The following is a 12,127-nucleotide window of genomic DNA, read 5'->3' as shown; positions in this document are numbered from 1 at the left end:
CATTAGAAAAACTAATTCTAACCGTCTTCATGTGCCTCATTGCTACATGATATAAACTCATTACTCAGGTTCTAAAATAAACATTAGCTTAATTTTCCATTTTCATCTAAGATTATTATCAATGTTTTATTATTTTATAATGTGAACTTTATTCTGACCAGTCATCAAGGCTGTGACAAGATCTTTCAAGTTCATTTTCATATTTATTCAGTTTACGGAAAAATAAATTTTAAAAACCCAAGTTATAAAATACAACAAATACAGTGAGCATTTCGTAGTGATCTTTAAAAGTTTTTCTTTTATTCCAGTGCTTCGATGAAGAAGTTATAGTATAACTATACAATCACTATCGAAGAAAAGGCAGAATAGCAAAGGCAAATTTGAACCACAATAACACTACCCTTATATTGGTATAATTTGTTAATTAAAAGAAGATTTATAAATTCAAAACGTATTTCTCCTTCACATTGTCATTTTCTGACCAAAAAAAAGACTACCACAAAGAGGTATTTTTTTAAAGTAGATGGGTAAGAAAATTTAAATGAAATTAGCCCTATAACTCTGCTTTCAGTAAGAGTACAAAAGTAACCCTTATATTGACAAATACGGCATAATTCCATAGGTCCCATTTGCTCTTCCTCCATTAAAAGGAAAATATGTAGTATCATATAAAGTTTATATGGGTTTTATGTTCAGAATATTGTAGAGATTAAGAAAAACCTTTGCCTGGTGGGTGGTAAGATTAACTTTATTGGTTTGATTTCCCATTATTCCAAATGGAAGACTGTTGGATGATGGGGGGTAGCTGGGGAAAGGAAAAAATGCCAGGAGATTAGAATGTTGAAAGAAAGAGAAGTTGAGATTTGAAACTAATCCATTTTTTAAAAATCTTACGACCAAGCACGGTAGCTCACGCCTGTGGGAGGCCAAGGTGGGATGATCACTTGAGGCCAGGAATTCAAGACCAGCCTGCGCAACATGTTAAGACCCTGTCTTTTAAACTTAGAAACAAACAAACAAAAATCTTTTTAATAAAATAAAGGAGCCGGGTACAGTGACTCACGCCTGTAATCTCAGCATTTTAGGAGGCCAAGGTGTGAGGACCACTTGACCCCAGGAGTTCAAGACAAACCTGGGCAACATACCAAGGTCTCATCTCTACAAATATTAAAAAATAATTAGCCACGCATGGTGGCATGCACCCATAATCCCAGATACTCCAGAGGCTAAGGCGGGAGAATGGCTTGAACCAGGGAGTTCAAGGCTGCAGTGAGCCATGATCACGCCACTACTGCACTCCAACCTGGGCAACATAGAGAGACAACCCCCAATCCCAATCTCAAAAAAAAAAAAAAAAATTAAAGAAAATAAAATGTTAAATCTACACATCCCCATATAATATTCTTCTGTTGGGGATTTTTTTACAGGTTCTTTAAAAATCAGTCGTAAATATCTTTTACTTTTAAATAGTTTAATTGTTTCACTATAACAAGCTGCAATGTAAAAAAATTCAAACTCCAAGAAAGAAACTCCATACTATATGGTAGTGAAATATGAGCCAGAGAATCAATAAGAGGATGCTACACTACTGTTGAAGACCAGAAGTTGATATCTCCTTTGAAAAGTATCAACAGAAGCAGCATTGATGCAGGGTACAAAAGTACTATAATAAAGCTGGCTGTGGTAGCACATGCCTATAGTCCCAGCTACTCAAGAGACTGAGGTAGGAGGATCGCTTGAGCCCAGGAGTTCAAGGCCAACCTGGACAAAACAGCAAGATCACATCTCTATTGGGGGAAAAAAAAAAAAAGTACCATAATAGTAATACTTTTAGTTTCAGAGTTGTTCAAAAATCTTAATTTTATGTTTAGTAAAGTAACTTATTCAAGTTTTTTTAAATATTTACTCTTATGATTGTAAAACTTTCTTTTATATTTATCAATTTGCTATAATATGAAATGATGTATCCACCATTTAACTAAATCAAGAGATTTATTAAATGCAGTTTATCATAAATCAAAAATAACCATTAATGAAATGGAAGAATCTATTTACTTTATCAGCATTGAGATTCTATTTACATAATGAAGAGCTATGGATAATAAACAGCCCAAACACTATCTGCAAAAAAACCAATATTCCAATGATTTTAATATACATATAATTATCAGTCTCTAGGCTTGGATTTAAAGAATATGTGAATGGAAAGAAGTAAATTAACATACTAATTTATTACAGCTTAGAAACCTAAATGAAATGCCACAGGCCACAAAACAACTGCTTCGTATTCAAAGGCACACATTCAATTTGGTAGATCAGCTGGACTCACTGCATTATACTGCAGGAGATAAGGGTTAAGTGACCTGGGGATACTGTTCTCCAGATGTCTAAAAGGTCCATTTTTTTATTGGAATTATCTCTACTTTAAAAAAAAAAAAAAGGAATTACATCTACTTTTGATAAATACGTAGCTTACCACACAATTAATACCTTCGCCCATATAAGATTCTACTTGAAGCTTCGTTTTTGAAATTTTAGGATTGTAGCTATTATAAAAACAAAATTTAAGAACACACAACATGTACAATGGGTCAAGAATACATGCCTTAGATTCTGATGAACAGGACAAGAAGGTTAAGAAAATACTATAACATACTCTAAGTTTAGGGATACATTTTAGAGATTTTAAAATGAGAAATCCAATAAATCTTTAAGCATTTAGCTTTCCATTATTGCAGCTCATGAAAAGACTTCTTTAAACTAATTTGTAATACACAATATATTCACTCCACAAATAACTATGTACATATATATGCCCACATCAATTTCGTACTCTTTTAATTAAAAGTTTATGTTTCTTTTGGTCATAAAAATCTGGTTTTGGGTGTTTTAAAAGTTCAAACAGCTATTAAGCTATACTTTGCTTTGGCACTAGCTCCCCCTCCAGACCAATGTACTAATATAACAGCATTTTTAAAAATAATAATAAGTTAACAGGTTTTTCCAATCCACTAGCAAATTTTAAGATTCACCACTTTTAAGGACACTCCAATTGCGTAAAAATAACTGGTAAGAATTTGCAACAAAACAATGCAGGATGTAATCAGAATTACTGTTTTGTTTTGTTTTTTTCGATTCTATACGTCTTAAACAGAACTGATTTGTAGGAAAACAACTTCAGGTGACTTTTTAAATTCAAAAATATCCTCAAAATATAACCTATATAAGGCCGTACTTTATGGAAATTATTTTGAATCACTATCCTATTACACAAGACACTCTTCAAGTTAACTCACAACTTGACCAAAGATACATTTTTGCATCTGTTTCTGCAATCTATACAAGTTTCATTCCAGCTGTTCAGCTCTTGAATTCAAATAGAATTCTCAATTTATAAGGCAGCAAAAAGAAAATCCATGTCTTTGTACGTGTCTTATAGCCTATTCATCTCTAACTCCCTGCATTTTTTACACACTAAACCTGTGAAATCACAATTACAAATGCTTGAATTCCCACCTTTTCAATACTACCGTAGTATTTATAAATCAAGTAATTAAGATTTTCTATACACATAGCAGATTTCACAAGGACAGCAAGGTACAGGGCCTTATTATTTGGCATAGGGTTTTAAGATGTTTTTACAGTTATTTTAAAGAGCAGAGACTACAACTCCATTATTTCTCATATATCTGATATACTGTAGTGCTTAAATAATTTCTCTCCTAAAATACTTTCTATGTGATGCCCCTATTTAAAGAATTAGTCATAAAACATAGAATGTAAATTTAATCAAGAAAATAAACATGCACCTAACCGCCGGAATAACAAGAAAAAAAAAAAAACTATAATGAAATCTGCCTACAGTTTTCATAGAGGCAAGCCAGTTAAGTCAGTTACTTGAGATGCGTTTAACTCTAAACTGACACAAAACTTGTATTGAATTTGTTCCGCAAAACGTTGAAATTTGGGGTTATGTACTGGAGAATTTGGCTTTTCTGGGTCCACCTTCCTGAGTGGGTTTAAATAAACTGTGAATAATTAAAACATAGGAAGGAAAAAACACCACCTGTCCGTGCCTTTAACCAAGGCCTCAATCTATATTATACGGCAAAATGCTAAAATAAAAGCTCATCCGGGACAAACCCTAAGCATGACACTGCCACTTAAGAAATACACTGCGGCTCTGAAGATTGCAATCCCCACTGTGAAGAAAGAACAGGTGCTGCACCCGACAGCCCACTCAATCCCGCAGGACAAACCTCCTAGAACTGATAAATATGGACTCATTTAACCTTCCCAAATAAGTTGATACTCAAAAGCCGCCCGCTCGTCATTTGCACATCAAAAGGGAGTACAGCTGCACTCAAGCCTTTAACTGCCCTGCATCAGTCCCTCGCGGATCTTTGTGCGGGTCCACTCCCTGCTTTCTAGCCCGAGCAGCACTGAGAGAGAGCCCATAACGCACGGGCATCTTCCTCCCCACAAACCGCGACTCCAGGGACCGAGCTGCTGACGAAGGGAAGGTAGGTGTGGAGGGGAAACGACGGACACCTCCCACCCCCGCCCCCAACCCTTCTCCTTCCCTAGGCTTTGGACCCTGCCCTAGGCAAGGATGCGCGATGCGGAGGGCAGCAGCGGCGCAGCTCCGCGTCCCGGCTGGAGAGGCGGGCGCCCCTCACCCTCTGCCCGCGCCCCCGGGGCTGCGCCAAGGCATCCGCCAGAGCGTCCCGGGGGGTCCCTCCCCACTTTTCCGAGAGCCGCTGGTTAACCGGCAGCAGTTGCAGCAACAGGCCCGGGGGTCGCCCGGGGAAACGAGCAGGGACAGCCGCGGAGCCTCCTCAGATCCCGCGCGCAGCCCAGCCCAGCCCAAGACCCCGAGGCGCGCGGGGCCCGGCTCCCAAAACGCCCCCTTACCCCAGGCGGGAGCAGAGGCGGTCTCCGCCGCTCCCCGTCGCAGCTGCCAAAGCCACAGCCCTCAGCCGCAGCTGCCCCACGCTGGGGGAGTGGGAAGGGTGGCTGAGTGGAGGATGCTACTCCCGACCGAACGGAGAGGAAGAAACGGAAACAGGAACCGCCGCCGCCGCTTAACGGAGCCTTCGGCGCCACTGACTGAGGCAGAGCGCGAGGCGGCGCGAGCCGGGCAGTCGCTGACAGCGCGAGACCGAGAGCGAGCCGGGTCCAGGGCGCGCGACCCTGAGCAGTGCCGGCCCCATTCCGCGGGGAGAGGAAGGGACGGGTCGGCTGGGGCCAGGCGGCGGGGGCGGGATGGTGAGGGGGCCTGGAGCGGAGGGAACCGGCTCCTCGGGTCGGCCGGAGATAACGCGCGCACGCGCCGGAGCGGCTCTGACAACGAGCGCAGGCGGGGAAGCCTCGGCCAGCGCCGGCGTGCGCGCGCGAATGGGGGCGCGCGCCCCTCGGCGTTCCTGGCTTCTGGGAGAGGGCGCGCATGCGCCGGCCGCTGCCACCTACGGCGACCCTGGCATGTGCCAGGGCTTCTCCCCGCCCCCTTCCTCGCTGCGCCGGTGGAGAGCGTAGCAGCAGCATCCACCGCCGAGCAGAGCCGCGGGCCACAGCGGGACGGCACAGTTCCAGCAGGGCAGCGGCTGCGCACGCCGGCGCCGGCTCGCACACAGGCGTAGGCCGCCCTCTACCGCCTGAAGGCCGGAGGCTGAGCGGGGCGCGAGCGGATCCTGGATCCCGGGAGGAGACCGGCCTCCAGAGAATGCTGTGCTCCCTACAGCGCGGGGAATGGACCGGCCCGTGCCAGCTCAGTCGGCGGCCCTAGGGGGCACCCGCACTAGAGGTTTTGAGGCTGGCTCCTTGCTACTTTTAGGGGTGCGCGCTGCTGCTGCTCAGCCCCTGCAGCCCGCATTTGGCCGCTTGACTGCTGCTTCCAGCGCGATCCTACAATGGCATCGCTCCCCCAGGAGACTCAGCGAAGCCCTACTTTATCTTGTAAGAGCTGTTTCCACATTCACTCGAAGAGAAAGACCCCCCACACACACACACACGAGGGCCTGAGTTCGATGCCCGGCCTCTCCCGACCCGCGACTGCGACAGCCCCTCTGAGGCGGAAGTTTATTTAGTACGGGAAAGAGAACAGCACGGGGAGAGGGGAGAGGCTTTGCCCTAGGATGCGTCCTACCCGCTCGGACTCGGAAAATTCCCGGCGCCCGCGATGCAGAGCAGTGGACCGAAGGGCTGCCCCAGAGCAGCCCAGACCGCCAGCTGAGCGGGAGGACCTGAGCGCGCCGCCCCAGCACACAAAGTAGTCGCGGGACGAGGGGTGCCGCCGGGGCCAATCAGAGCCGCGCGCCGCGTGAGTGGAGTGCGAGCCGGCCAATCAGAGGGCCGGAAGATGAGCTTCCCGTTCCAAACTCTTCCCTGTAGCCTTGGGACCCAGATCCCAAGCCTGGGGCGCTTTACGGTGGGAGAGCGAAATGGTGCCCTTAAGACAAGAATCATTTCTCTAGGCTTGGGCATTTTAAAGTACATACCGGGGATACTTATCCCAAAGCAAGTAGCGGCGGCCTTTTAGATGTTAAATATTAAAAGATCACAAAAAGGAGATTTAAGAGGCAGTGGCCTGTCAAGGTTGCAATCTGCCTAATATTCATAAATTCACATTTATTGAGACCTTCTTATGTATCAGGAACTCTATCACAGATACACAAATAAGGTACTGCTGATTCAAAAGAAAATCCCTTGTCCTCAAGCAGCTCAGGTTCTGAGGGAGGCTTTCCTAGACCTTGTGACTCGTATTTATTGTCAGCTCTTTAAACAAAAAGCACTCTATGAAATGCTGTACTTTACAGTCGTTTTTATGATTATCTCCCTGTGAGAAAAGAAAATTGAAAGTAGAGTGACTTGTCCAAGATCACACAGAAGATGTACTAGCAGAGCCAGAATTATGTTCTAGCTCAGTTTGGGTGTCATCATTCCATAAAATAATTCAATAACAATTTGTAAATGCATGGATGCTCTCTCCCATGAGATTTCTGTACTAAACGTATAAGCAGGACAAAATTCTGGTGTAAAAGTGACACACTTTGGTTGTTGGAAATGAACACAAATTTTAGGCTTATGTGGGATTAAAGGTAAAAATCTTATCAGTCATACTTTAGATAATTTTTAGAAGTCAGAGGTGGGGTGGATATTTACTTCTTAGTTTAAACACAGCATTTTAAAAATATTTTAACAAGCAAGCGTAACTTTTTTTTTTTTAAGATAGAAGAAGCAGGAAGGATCACTTAAGCCCAAGAGTTCCAGGCTGCAGTGCCACATCGTGCCTGTCAGTGGCCACTTCAGCCTGGGCAACATAGCAAGACCCTCATGTCTAAAATTAAAAATAAAATTTTCAAAAAAGAACTACTTCTAGTTGGTTAATAATCATGATAGTTTACACTGTATAATACTTTGAGATATCCAAGTACAAAGCTTTACATTTGCCTAAAAATTCCATTTTTGTCTGGTGTTCCATTTTTACTTCCAAAATCCTAGGAATTAAAGCACTTATTTTCCCTACCTCCTTCCAACTGAAAAAAAAAAAACCTGTCCTAGGAATGTTTTGCCCAGGATTTGGTGCATTTGTATAGAACAGTATAATATACGTTAAAATAACAAATAACTTTGGTATCTCTTGAATACACTCAGAAACTAATTCTTCAGTGATTTTGAAGTCTGCTTTGTTGAATCAATGTGCTTCTCCACCTGTGATGGAACATTATTATCAAAACCCTTTCCAAGGCAGGCTCAGGATTTAGCTGCCATCCTAAAACTGGAGGTCTCTGTCAAACAACTGATATTTGAGAACAAGTCTTTACACATTAAGTTCCAAGCCAATCATGAATTTCCAGGAAATTCACTTATGAAAGGGAATTTTATACCCTGCCTCTTCTCAGTGTGGACAACAGTCCCAGCTTTTAAAAAATACATTTATTTTACTCTCTCCAGAGAAGAAAATTCCTAGAACTCAGTCGTTCTCTTGCCAGGTTAAATTCTGAGAGAGAAGGAATCCCCCAAAAGGTTCTAAACATCACTGGCCATCAGAAAGTATCTGTGTCAAAAGCATTTTTCCACAAGCTGCAGGTCCCACCCTGTTGCTGCGCTCTCTCATTCTCTTCTCCCAACTGCTTGCCTCTGCTGCTCATCACTGCCAGTTTGTAATAGTTGCTTAAGTAAGTACAGGTACTCCACCTCTTACTCCACCCCTCCCTCACCAAACTAGGTTTTGGACCCATCTTTGCTTATCCCAAAAGTTAAAGACAAGTTCTGTTCAACAAAAGATTAGACAGAACAATCGTTATGATCTGTTATACTAACAACTAACAGGGCCTTGTCGGTGCATTGTTTTCTTGTATATAGCCTCGGTCAAATTCTTAACCATCAGCTAGAGCTATGGGGACTTGGGTGTGGGGCAAGAAGGAATCATCCCTTAGACTATGGAAAAGATCAAAATGAAAGTTAAAGTGAGTACATGAGTGGCCATTTTATTGCGAGATTAGCTAGATCAAAGTTAATGAACGTGAATGCTATCACATTTCCTAAGTTGTGAACATTCATGTAGAAACTGGTTTGAAATTTACTACCATTTTATTATGACTGTAATAAAAATAATAGCCAAAGTGTAATAGTGCTGAGCACCAGGCCCCATGCAAGACTCTTTACCTCCACCATTTAATTCTCAAATCAAACCTTTGAGGTGGATCCTATTATTACGGTGGGGAGATCTGTGGAGTTCCAGCAAGGGGTTGAGGCACTCAGAAGGCTTAGCATAAGCTACTTACCAAATAGTTTACAAATTTTTCTATCTCTACCAACGTGTACCAACTGACTGTCAGCCATGGAAGCATTCTGAATAATTGTTAATTGTTCTCGTTGTTTTATAATTGTTGCTCTAGCTACATTTCACTTACAGGATCCGATTTTCCAGGAAGTCATCCAAAGGGCAGCATTGTTATTGCCAAGAGCAAGAAGGGGTGACCTTGAGATAATCATTTTACCCATCTGGGCCTCAGTTTTCTCATTTGTAAAATAAAAGGGTTGGACTAGGTAAGTTTTAGTTGTTCGTCAGTTCTAAAACTATAAATCTAGCCAACTTGACACACCATTGACAATAACTACAAAAATGAAATATAGGGGAAAAAAGTCTATATTTTCATTTTTATTTTTTAGAGACAAGGTCACAGAATGTTGCCAAGGCTCGTCTTGAACTCCTGGCCTCAAGCTGTACTCTTGCCTCAGCCTCCTGAGTAGCTAAGAATCTATATTTTCAAATTCAATGTGTTTTAAGTCACTTTTGAGCCAGCTCCTTAAACAAACTCTATACCTACTCATTAAAAAGCCAGAGCAAATCTTTCCCATTAGAAGAGTAAATGAAGTGATTGATTTAAAGACTGATGAAACTAGCCAGACTATCCCTCCCTATGACTTGCCTCCATGGCTGAAATTTCTGTCTTCTCCACTGGGATAAAGCAGCATATAGTTCACACTATTGATTTCTAATTCAACATTCACTCCCGTCCTTCCTTATTAATAGGGCTGTTTATTTTTGTTTTCATCTGCCAATTCTTTAGGTAACCACCCAAAACTCCAACTACAGAAAGGCAACTCAATTAGCCAGTAAATGGGTTCCCTAATATGGTAGGAGATTTATCATGCTTACTCTCTCTTTCCAGACATACAAAAAGATTATATTTTTCCACACCCACCCCCAGATACCCTCCTCCCCTTGCAGTTGGGCTGGACCATGTGACTGACTAGCTATAGCCACCAGTCTGTAGTGGGTTGTGGGCAGAAGTGGTATGTGTCAATTCCAGGTAGAACAGTTCATGGCCAGCATAAGTCCTTACAGTGTTTACTCTTCCCCAGACTCAAGACCAGTATTATCTTGAAAGTATCGGTAAAGCCTCTCTCGGCTTAACTTCCAAAAAAAAGGACAAAGTAGAGCAGCCTGCCTCCCATTTTCATCTGGTTTTAATAAGAAATACACCTTTGTAGTTTAAGCCACTGAGATTTGGGGGCATTTTTCAATGCAGTATGACCTAGCATCTAGGTTATGCTAGACTAGAATATGCTAGAATTAGAATAGTCCTAGACTATTCTAATTGATACACTTGAAAACCATTAGGACCAGGATAAACTGGCCCAATCAGACTGAAGGAAGGGATTTTCAGTCCATATCTGGGGGAAGGAGTTCTCTCTTTCCTGCCAGATATGAGCGAGTCAACCTGTAACCCAGATTGCCATTGGCAGCAATCTTGCAAGAGGAACTAACCTGAAAATGAAGTCAACCTACTGGCGATGGCAGACAGATAGAAAACCCTTGCAGATTTGATTGAGCTGTGGTCATACCACTCCTGAAAACTATTCTTTCCTGGACTATTAATTCTACAAAATAATAATTATGTTTGTTTGTTCCCACCATAACACTGTAAGCAAAAACTCTATCTTGTATATCTTTAATTTCATCTCAGTTCCTAACACAGATATGTCTCAAGAAGCACTAAAACATATTGGATATAGCTAGCAATGATGGCTCATACCTTCACCTCAACATTTTGGGAAGCCAAGGTGGGAGGATCACTTGAGGCCAGGAGTTCAAGACCAGGCTGGGCAACCATAGCAAGACCACTGTCTCTATTTTTTTAAATATATTGGATACATTAAAAACATTTTAATGTAATAGATCATACTCTTGCCTTCAGAAAAAAAGTATTATCTGTATTAACAAGGAGAGAGAGTAATTTGATTCAATCCAATCTTCTTACAGATGAAGAGATTAAAACCTTGTAAGACATTACAAGGTTTATCAAGTTCATATAGCTTTGGTATGGCAAAATTGAAGTAGGGAAATAGCTAATAATTTCTTCATCAAAATTGACCATAGTTTCCAACTTAGGATAGAGAAGTATTGAGCCAGTATATTACTCTTAGACTTACTAGCTATTTTGTAACCACATCACACCAATCTGGTTCAACTTTTATGTAACAAAGTTGTGAGTTGTTTTTCAGTTACCAATGGCCCCCCAGTTTGAAGGTCACCTAACCTGAACATGCCCAGATGAACCGAGTCTGCAACCACAGCGGGAACCTAAGTGCTCTGACTGAGGAGTGAGGACTGAATTAAGAAGGGGACACCACATTGTAGGATCCAGGATCTAATCGTATCAAGCTTGGCATCACCCCATGGCAGGATCCAATCAAATCATACCTCCCAGCATCACCTCATTGCAAGATCCAATCAGATCACATCTCATTACTTTATGCTTATAAAACCTGGCCCAGGCCAGGCGCTGTGGCTCACACCTATAATCCCAGCACTTTGGGAGGCCGATGTGGGCAGATTACTTGAGGCCAGGAGTTCAAGACCAGCCTGGCCAACATGGTGAAACCCTGTCTCTACTAAAAAAATACAAAAATTAGCTGGGCGTGGTAGTGGGCACCTTTAATCTCAGCTACTTGGAAGGCTCAGGCAGGAGAATCATTTGAACCCAGGAGAAGGAGGTTGCAGTGAGCCGAGATTATTGCTACTGCACTCCAGCCTGGGCAACAGAGCGAGACTCCATCTCAGAAAGAAAGAGAGAAAGAGAGAGAGCGAGAGAGGAAAAGAAAAGAAAAGAAAAAGAAAACAAGCCCTGCACAGGGAGACAGAGTTGAGCATATCTTCCTGTCTCCTTGCAGTTGACTTGCAATAAAGCTTTTATTTTCTCAAAAGCCAGTGCCATGGTATTGGCCATTGGCCTCTATGCACATTAAACAGTGCTCAGTAACAATCTGACCTTGGGCAAGTTACTTAACCTCTCTGAGCTCTGGTTTTTCCATCTATAAGAAGGGATGATGTCCCCTAGCTCATGGGGTTGTATAAAATAAATGACTCAACATACAAAAAGCACTTAGTACAATTCTTGACATATAGTAAATGTTGTATACATTGCAGCCCTATTAAATGATGTTTATTCATAGCTAAACCATTTTTATGCATTAGGATAGATCCTGTTCTCCTTTACCATTCATTTAATTCAGACCATCGACCTGTATTTTATCATCTCATATAATTTTAACGTATACCTATATTAGTGTGTGGCCAGCACCCACCTTTCCTATAGGAACTACTGCTCTCATGCCC

At 42.3% G+C, this 12,127-nt stretch overlaps 1 protein-coding gene across 13 annotated transcripts in view; it reads right to left on the bottom strand.

Annotated features, from left to right (window-relative positions):
* FUT8 (fucosyltransferase 8) overlaps nt 1-12,127 on the bottom strand; it is a 395,429-nt gene that overhangs the window by 319,530 nt on the left and 63,772 nt on the right. For 6 of the 13 annotated variants that reach the window (XM_063596242.1, XM_063596241.1, XM_063596239.1 and 3 more), the window contains exon 1: nt 6,146-11,050. The exons of 2 other annotated variants lie outside the window; for them this stretch is intronic. The gene's annotated coding sequence lies outside the window, so the exon portion shown is untranslated. Of the gene's footprint in view, nt 1-4,914; nt 5,575-6,145; nt 11,051-12,127 lie in introns of those variants that run through there. 5 more of the 13 variants (XM_063596246.1, XM_063596248.1, XM_063596243.1 and 2 more) reach the window with 4 other exon arrangements.

The sequence above is a fragment of the Pan paniscus genome, chromosome 15, assembly GCF_029289425.2.
Source record: "Pan paniscus chromosome 15, NHGRI_mPanPan1-v2.0_pri, whole genome shotgun sequence".
Taxonomy (NCBI): Eukaryota; Metazoa; Chordata; class Mammalia; order Primates; family Hominidae; genus Pan; species Pan paniscus.
The sequence above is the reverse complement of the archived record's forward strand: the minus strand, read 5'-3'. Positions and strand labels throughout refer to the sequence as shown.